This window comes from Austrofundulus limnaeus, unplaced genomic scaffold (assembly GCF_001266775.1).
Source record: "Austrofundulus limnaeus strain Quisiro unplaced genomic scaffold, Austrofundulus_limnaeus-1.0 Scaffold26, whole genome shotgun sequence".
In the NCBI taxonomy this organism is placed as follows: Eukaryota; Metazoa; Chordata; class Actinopteri; order Cyprinodontiformes; family Rivulidae; genus Austrofundulus; species Austrofundulus limnaeus.
In genome coordinates this window covers 3,520,874-3,530,723 of record NW_013952428.1, presented here as the reverse complement: position 1 = coordinate 3,530,723, position 9,850 = coordinate 3,520,874, and the positions used below count along the sequence as shown (strand labels likewise).

Below are 9,850 nucleotides of genomic sequence, written 5' to 3'. Positions count from 1 at the left end.
ATTTAAATTCATATATCATCAATATTGGAAGCAATAGACAGCAAGAACTGCTGAGATTTAATTGCAGATCCAGGATAATAAATAAAAAAACAGCTTTCCTGCAGCTATGTTATTAATTCATCTGACGGTGAAATACTGGTTAATAAAAAAATCAGACAATTAGAAGTTATAAATACATGTTTTTGTTATAAAAAATTACCCCTAATAATTATCCTAACACATTTTTCCCAAATCTTTGATGGAGCAGGCTTGGCTATAAAAACTGCCTTGGCAGGGAGTGCAATCACTTCTGGTTCCTGTGCCAAAAGCTTTCTTCGCCAAATAAACAACAAAAAAAGGCCCTAAAAGTTAACTTTTCTTTTGCTTATACAGACATCAAACCTTCTACGCATTCAAGTTTTAAAAATATCCTTCACAAAAAGCGGAGATTTTTCTCCAATTAGTGCATCATTTTAAAGTCTTTCTAACGTCTCTGTATGGTTGAACAGTTAAAGCAACAACCATTGCATTTCCAGATTCATTCTCCTTTACAGGGTGCACAGCTCAGCAGCAGGAGAAGGAAAGATCTGATTGATTTTGTATAATTCTGTCTAACACAAAAGGCTGGGACCATTATGATTCTCTGAAGCCACTGTAAGAGCCTCCTGATGAAGATGAGCTTGATGCATGAAAGCTTTTAATTTCATTCATCACAAAATGCTTTCAGGCTACATCTCAGACCTCCATCATTTTATTTGCTGCAAAATGCAAGGTCACTGAAAAGCCAAGTTAAACTCTGAAATACTAGAGGTCCTTTAACATACGGTTAGATGCTTTGAAACACGAGGAAAAAGTGCCACCGAGTTCAACACTAATGTATCTGTGGCACTCTGAAGAAGGATTTAATTTTACTTTGAAATCTCGCAAATGGACAAAAACTTTTCTGGACGACAGCAAATTGAACCTTTATTGTTATTTCAGTCTTTCGAGCGGGTTCTGGCAAGCCCTGTTGGCAGCTAAAACAGGCTTTCTGTTTGCCAAMAGCTAAATTCATAAACCCTGCACGGTGCCTGCGTTTTGAACAGGAAACCAGAGAATTAATGATTTGATGGTATTTATGGGTTCCTGCAGCAGGCAGTGGATCAGGTAATAGTTCTACCTGATCTGAACAAATACTTTGGTAAACTCTACCCTTTGTAAATGTAGATGAAGCTGACTTGTATGTGTGCGATGGCAGTGTTGAGTAAAAACTGTGAAGGGAGGCAACAGAACATCGTGTATGAAGCCAGCCTATTAGGTTGAAGGCAAAAGGGAGATCATGTTGTTGCTCATGTCTGTGTTACTTTGTCAATCTATCAAAGAAGAGTGAATGGCAGAATAATCTGGCTTTATTGACTGAGAACATTTGCCAAGAAACCCCCAAACCCCACTCTACTCCTCAACCCACAAATATATTTTCCTGGACCAGATCTTTACTCTTGTTGAGTTGTTAAGGAGGTCATGGAAGTTTCTCTCCAGTCTACATGTGTTTTGTGGACCTGAAGAAGGCTTACAACTGTGTTCCTCGAGCTCTTGAGTATAGTGTTTGGGTTGCTAGTAAGGACTATACAATCCCTGATCTGTGTCCATATTCTTGGCAAAATGTCGAGCTTGGACTCTGCCAGTGCTGTCCCTCGTCTCCAAYCCTGTATGTGGTGTTTATGGACAGGATCTCAAGGTGCAGTTATGGAGAGAAATGTGTCTGGTTTGGAACCCACAGGGTCTCATCTCTGTTTAAGCGGATGATGTGGTTCTGTTAGCAACTTCTGGCTAAGATGTTCAGTGGGCGCTGGGGGGTGGGGTTCACAGCTGAGTATGAAGTGGCTGGGATGGGAGTGAGTTCCTCTAAGTCTGAGGTCATGGTTCTCGACTGGAAAAGGATGGAATGCTCTCTCCAAGTCAGCGTGAGCCTCTGCCTCAATTGGAGGAGTTCGAGTATCTGGGTGCCTTGTTCATGAGTGATTGTAGGATGGACCAGGAGATGGATTGACGAATTGGGTCCTCGTCCTCATAGTGAAGAAAGAGCTGATTTGAAAGAAAGCTCTTGATTTACTGGTCTGTCTATGTTCTGACCCTCACCAATGGTTATGAAGTGTGGATCATGACTGAAAGAATGCGATCAGAAAACAAGTGGTCAAAATGAGCTTCCTTTGTAGCATGGCCGKGTTCAGCCTTAAAGAAAAGGGGGAGGAGCTCCATCATTTGGGAGGAGCTCAGAGTAGAGCCGCTGTTTCTTCACACTGAAAGAAGTCAGKTGAAGTGGTTCATCTGATTAGGAAGCCTCCTGGACGCCTCCYTTTAGAGGCGTCCTATGCACGTCCCACTGGTAGAAAGTCCCAGGGAAGACCCAGGACTCATTGAATGGATTATGTATCCTCTCTGGCCTGGAAATATCTCGGGATTCCCCAGGACAAGCCAAAAATTGTCGCTGGGGAGAAGGGAGGTCTGTGATTTTCTCCTATAACTGTTGCCTCCCCAACCTGACAACATAAGCAGCAGAAGATGGAGACGGAGAATGTGGCACCATTTGAAGTGGAACAAATGTGATTTCCATCTGTATAAAAGTTATTGCCAAGAAGTAGTTTTGCAACAAAGAAATGATCAACCTTCAACAAATCAACAAATTTCCTTACGTTTTTACTAAGCTTACATTTACCATGAAATACATTGGAAGTGCATGTTGTTCTTTCTATTTATGAACACATCATCATGACCTAATTCTAAACTGCCCGCTGTTTTGTGAGTTTTAGGTGGTTGTGAAATTTTGCACACAAAAATATTGGAATATAAACACAGACAGCACTAAATAAATCTGTTCTTATTTATTTTTTATGAAACCGTTAGTATATTTGGACACTTGTACTCACAAAAACAAACTTTATATTTTTTCATGCTTATTCTAAACCAGGGGTGCCCAAACATTTTCCTCAAGGGGGCCAAAATGAAAATGTATTGGGGGCTGCGGGCCAAATGCAGTAATATAATACATGAAATACAAATATTTTTTAAGTAAAGTCCTTTATTTTTAACAATTAAGCTAGCAGCCAGTGTGGTGGCCCACTTTTGTTTTAGTTTGTGAACTTAGAGAAAGTCTGCCATAYGCTCAAGTAGAAAAAGCTCATGGGACATTTAATAAATTGATAAAATATGAGTTTTTAATGGCCTTATAAAGTGCAAAAATCTACATGTGTGGTTGAATCTAATCTAAATAAATCTTGTTACTTGTATTTCATGCTTCATGTTTAATCTTAATATATCAAAGATAAAGTCAACACCATGAGTGAAAACTATCTGCACTACAGTCCCTTATTTAGTCACTTGGCCAATGGATGAAATGACTAAATGGAAATATTGTTTCTACATAGAACAACAGGTTACAGGTTAGTAACTACTCAACTGCTGGTGGGCCAAATCAAATGGCTTGGCAGGCCAAATTTGGCCCGCGGGCCCCACTTTGGGCTCCTCTGTTATAAACAGAAAGGTCAGAGGTAATATGAGTAGCATGTGGCCTTAAGGCCGGAGACGACTTAAGGACACCTTAAAAGTGCTGCAACAGGAAGTTGATATTAGCTTTTTGGTTGATGCTTGGCTTATATTACCAAACTGTATTGGCAAAAATATAAAACAGTTTTTTTTCTCCCTATATACCACACGGGTGAGTGGTTCTGGTTCTATCCCTCATGGAGAAGTCTCTCATTTAACCGCTGYCAACTGTGCCAATTGATTCACACGCTCATTAACGGCATATTGTGTATGTGTGTGTCAGCTATGATTCACTCCATGTAAAGACGAGCGGCCAAGTAATTATATGGTTGTGTGTGCAAACAAACCAAATCCCCCGATCAATTCATAACTTCCCCAACACACACACCCCTTTCACTCATCACCTTTCATCTTTGTTAAGTTGTCTCATACTATCAGTCTAGAGCTACATTTTATCTCCAGACTATTCTCCTGATGATGTAACACTCTAACATGTATGTGGATGTTCATTCATATGTAAGCAAACACACAGATTCACACAAAAGCAGCCGTTCCGAGAGRTGCCACGGGGAACGGAATGAAAATAAAAGGGAGACGTGAGGAGGAGATGCAAAAAGAAGAAATGGAGGGAGGAGAAAAGCCYATGTGGCAGAGGGGAGATTCTCATCTTCACTCCCTCCCTCTATCAAGCATCTCCCTTTCTTTCCCCTCGTCCATCAACCTCATCCCTCCCCGTCCTCTGCCTCCATCTCTCTCCCACCCTTTTTTTATTATTTACCTTTTTTTTGACAAACCTCTCCTCTATTTCCCCTCTCTCTCAGCTTTCACTCCCTGGTATTATCGCTCGCTCAGTATTCCTCCTCCCTCATCCTCCCTCTGTCACTGCTGGAGAGCTGCAGGCAGACAGAGGCAGCAGGCACTAATGTTACTATATTTGACAAGGCGCAAAACACGCGCACATTTTCGCCCGCACACACACACACACACACCCAGCGAGGAGAGGAGAGGAGAGGGAGGAGAGGGCAACCGACACTTTAAGGACACGCAGGAAATCCGCACAAACGCACACACACACTCGGGCGCGTGCCGAGTGCCGGAATCACAAAACACAGCGACACACTGGGAAAAGCGAAGCGCGTGACGCCAGCAACCTAATGCCGTTGTCGCTCCTTCTCCCTCTCAGACACACAAACACACACACACACCTCTCAGAAGCACAGCAGCACAACCCAGCGAGCAGGACAGCACGAAACATGTCATTCATAGATGGCAAAGATCAGAAGGAAAGGATTAACTACCTCCAGCCCTCTCCATCTAAGGATCTCATCCTCTCGCTCCTCTAAGCCCCTCTTCACCTCATTTTTTCCCTCTAAAATCCCTCTTTTTGAAAACAATCCCTCTTATTTTTTTTTTTCACAATTCACTGGAGGTCTCATCTCTTTACAGAAGGAAGGATTATTCCCGATTATTCATTTGACCACAGTCTTCAGCGTATGGATGGACGGGTTTGCAGCGATGTTTCCACATTTTTGATCCCCTGCTTGTCAGACGGCATTTTTAGATGAATGGATGATGACAGAGAGCTCTAACGCGGGTGCTGCCTGAGATATTTGGTGAACAGGTAAGTCTGTGGGGAGTGTTAGGTGTTACTCTCCTCACACACACTCATCCTGTTTTTTATACCAAAAAAATTCAGTTTGTGACTGACAATAGATGATGTCAGCATCAAAAGGTGAATTGCAACTTGTTAAAATGCTTTACTTATTTGCACAAATGAAGAAAACATTCATGATGTGGTGACTCTACAGATGCTGACAGGATTGTTTGGGTGTTTAGGAGCAAAGGCTGCAGGAAGTGAGCAGAAATTAGCATAGTCTCAAAATAATCTTAACTCATGGCGTGGAAACATATTCGACTTTATTAGCTTGAAAGTTAAGTTTCCATAAACTGCTCGCTGCGCATGCAGATCCAGTCCAGTTTAACAACTAATAGATGCATGAAGTCAGTAAATGTAAATATGCCAATGGTTTCCTGTTTAGCTCAGCCGCTAATCACTTCATGTCATCTGCAGGTTTGACTTTGGACTGCACATTCAAACAACTGCACATTTACAGTGTTATTATGCAAAGCAACTGGTGCAAGCAGACGGACAAAGAAACTTTGCAAAACGATTTTCTTTTATGAAAATGATCTGGGTAAACATTAATAAAAAAACATGATAGCAGAAAACAGCATCCCAGAGCTTGTTCCTTGTTCTCAGTCTGACCTTCACACCACCTTATGTCATTTTAATCAATTTAAAAACTGGTGTTAATTTTTCAGTTCGAAGCCGCTGCTTAGAGTGCAGCTTTTTTTTATACCTGCTGTGTGACAGTATGTCAGCTCAAACTCTGTTATTTTTAAAAGTGTAATGTCAACGTGATTAACTTGCTGGAGCTGCATGTTTAGAAGATTATGCAGTGAATGTGAGGCCACGTCATCCTGACATCCTCGAGGTTTTTCTACCTCTCTGGATGCAACTCGACTGTCTACACAGCTTAATCAGGATTTAGTGAATTCACTTATTTTAAGCATTCCGTATTAACTTTATGATTTTGGATGCAATCAACTGAAACTCAAAGCTCATGCACGCTTTACGCCAAACTAACATGATTTTTATTTGGCTTATATTGCAAAAAAAGTGCATATATTAATCACATTGTTAATAAACAGCTCTGTAAAAGTCATAAACTCGACTTTATATGCAATTAAAACTGCAGGATCATGCAGTTAATTAAAAATAGCAGTCAAATGCCAGTTTTAAACCTCCTGCAAAGCCGGTCTTTGTGCCTGCCTCTGTCCAAACAGAGCTGAAGGAGCTTGTCCGAAAATAGATTTTAATTTCAGAGTCAAAGTCTTGTATTTCAAAAACAAAACAAACCCCTCCAGAGCATATTTATGTCCAGCTTAGCCACCTACCAGCTGAGTCTCAGTTGGTGGTAATACATACATGTGCTTTGTTTTTAGCATGTGACTGTAAATATACAGTACGTGACTCGTATTTTTCCAGCTAAGGTGTGCATGTTGGTGTGTGTGAGTGTGTAATGTTGCAGTCTCTCCTCTCTCCAGTGTTTAAAAAAACATTAAAATTGATTTAGGAAGCTTGGCTGCATCTCTCTGCCTTTGTTTGCCACCAGTACTCTTCAACACACACTCCTAAACAAAAACAAATGCATTTGGATCTATTTGAGTTATTAAGAATCCCTATTGCACACATTTGTCTTCACACTTGGATAGCCATCCTCTAGTTATCGGGTTGGTTTTACTTTGGAGCCAAATCGTGCAGAAATGCAGCYGTATTGATTTAAAAACTATTAATCAAGCCATGCGGGCTTGTGTGAAAAATTACGGTGAAAATTGGACTTGAGTGAGCAGATCCAAAGAGAAAGTTCCCAAATAGGCCCAGTCGATTAATGCATAGTGTTTCACAATGCAATGGGGAGGTAAAACATGATGGAATGCAACAACAAAATGCAAAAATAATCAATCTTTAAGGATGATTTAAACTTCTGAGTAAGTGTGCTTTGAAGAATGTCATCATTGTGCACACTTAACGCAACAGCAGCTTTAGTGGATTGAAATAAACACATGAAAACACAGATCATAAAGRGGAAGTAAGAAAAAATGGGGATCAGCAGATGTGTTACTTTATTCCCCAATGTGGCACTCAGACTTCCAAGTACATGTGTTATCACTAAAAGGTCCATGTGTTGATTCAAGCTCCCTCATGTTACCCATCTAACATGGTAGGAGCTGATGTGTTAACAGGAATACATGACAACGTGCAGCAACCTGTTCTCGCCTGTCACTCATGACAAGATGGTTGGTCACAAGCCACAACGCTTTTTCACATAGAATCTGCAAAATGCAGGAGTAAATATGCAGCAAACAGCAACAGTAATGATGCGCAAGGACCAAATATTTGAGATTTGGGAAGACTGAATGACTAGTCTCACCAAAAACTGTGTAACAGCTACAGTAAAAAGTATTTCTGCAATTCGTAGTTACAAATAGTGAGACGTCAACATGTTTCTAAAGTAACTTCTAAAACACAGAAACTGCAGAGAAAAGCATATCTAGAACTAGAAAAATGCAGGAAAAACAGCAAAAAATAAAATAAATAAAAAACAGTGTGAATGCTGAGTACTGAATTTTCCTTCTTTGCTGAAATTTGCTGAGTAAGCTAAAACAGAGTTGTTAAGGTTAAAACAATGTAAACAAGGGCTAAAAGTTAAAAGCAGAAAAGCAGAAGCCAAAAGTTAAAACAAAAATGAACCAAGCATGCTGAAGAAGAGAGAGCACTGTTTTTCAAGGATCTGAATAGAACTCGATTAAATTTTATGAGACAAAAACTGTAAATAAAGATAAAAATATTCAAAACGTATAAAAGCTGTGAATACTAAAAGTTATTACTGTAATGACCAGAAGAATTATTATTGGAAATAACTGAAATAGCTGATAATACAATAGTTAGAGATTAAAACAAACAAACAAACAAACAAACAAACAAACAAACATGCAGAAGAACTATAAATGCGGATGGATTTTCATAAGTATTAAAATGGTCTAAAAATTATGACTTTTTAACTCAAAATATGCATTAAAAACATTTAAACCTAGCCTGGTAAAAATGCTTTGTACAGAGGGTCTGGAGTCTCCAATACTGTATTTAGAAGCAATTTCTTGCTGGAGGTGTGGACTCTGTTGAAGTTTAAAATAACTGGATCTGATTTAGCCAATCACTAACTTTTGGCTGTAACGTATGCACTGTAAGCAACCATCCTCTACTGGGAAAAGAGAAGTACAGAGCTGAAAGAGACAGCTGTAAATGAGAGCTGCAGGCTTTGTGAGACAAATTTAATTTAATTTGGAAGCCTTGTTAACACAGACTGGTTTCATTCACTTCCTCCGCTGCCTAATAAAAACGACACAGAAAATTGACGTCGTTGTTTATAACTCCTCCTTCTGTTTGCTGATTGGCCCGGTTGACAACAATATATATTAATTCTTGACCTAACTATGCACACTGTTCATGTTAACTCTTTTTAGGTTAAAAGAAAGTGAGAAATTACAGATGAAAAAAAAAACATCTTCCTCTCATAGATGTTGTTGGCCAAGTCAAGCCTATATGCTACATTGTAATCTGATTTTTTTTCGTAAACCAATCATCCAGATGAGAAGCAAGAAAATGCCAAAATATTCATGTCATGTCAATATGTACCAATAATGTTATCATTAAAGGCACTAAACGGACATTATGTGCATAATTAGAAAAAAAACTGTGCTTGCTACAATAAATAGCTTTGTGGGCACACAACCAACATTTCAAATGGACAAACGACTCCATTGCTAATCAAAATAACTTTTTTCGTCAATTATAAAAAATATTAGAAAAATATTTTTGGACATACAGTAAGACCAATTTGGAAACCAATTCAGATACAGTAGAAATCACTAAAAGGACCAGAGAAGTTAACTTATACGAACATAGACTGCTGTTAGTGTGTTTAATTTGTTGAATGAATGTGGAAATATGAATTGTTTTGTTAATAACTGCAGCGTTTATGAGAAGTCCCACTGAAGTTGTGTATTACTATTAACAGCCCTCTTAAAGATGAGTTTATAACTAAAACAATATAAAGAGAATTGGGAACAATCAGAGGGTCTCAGTGCAGCAAAGGTCCCACAAGCCTTAATTTCAAAGGAAATTGTGCAGTGACTACAGGCCTGGTCCTGCAATAAAACTCTGTTGTTAACCCCATTATATATACAGCAGGTAAAATAAGTATTGAACACATCACCATATTTCTCAGTAAATATATTACTAGAGGTGCTAATGACATGAAATTTTCACCAGATGTTGGTAACTTGGGTTGTTACCAACATCTGGTGAAAATTTCATGTCATTAGCACCTCTAGTAATATATTTACTGAGAAAAATGGTGACGTGTTCAATACTTATTTTACCCGCTGTATCAGGATAGACGTGATGAATATGAATATAAAATGTGTCTGATAGAGCGTGGATAATTGAAGTTCCATAAGCTTCCAGAATTCATTCAATAAAACTCTATCCTGAAACATTTTTCAGCCATATGGCCCGGCCCTAGTTTGAAGAAGAGTTGCTTCCAGCAAACCTTCTTGTTTATTGCCTTTTATTTTGCTTCGATTCAAGTTGAAACTGAGAAATGATCAGCTGCTCATAACTCATCAAACTTGTTCAGTTTTCACTTGTTCTGAATTTACTCATCTTTGACAGTTCCTGTTTTATTTGTTGTTGTTAAAAATGTTTTATTGAACAGTTTAATAT

At 39.0% G+C, this 9,850-nt stretch overlaps 1 protein-coding gene across 1 annotated transcript in view; it reads left to right on the top strand.

Moving 5' to 3' along the window:
• Positions 1 to 4,283: 4,283 nt before the first annotated feature.
• The window catches only part of lrtm2a (leucine-rich repeats and transmembrane domains 2a), a gene marked incomplete at its 3' end in the record, with an annotated part of 27,050 nt that continues 21,483 nt past the window's right edge, over positions 4,284 to 9,850 (top strand). The window contains 1 exon segment of the mRNA XM_014004824.1: positions 4,284 to 5,122.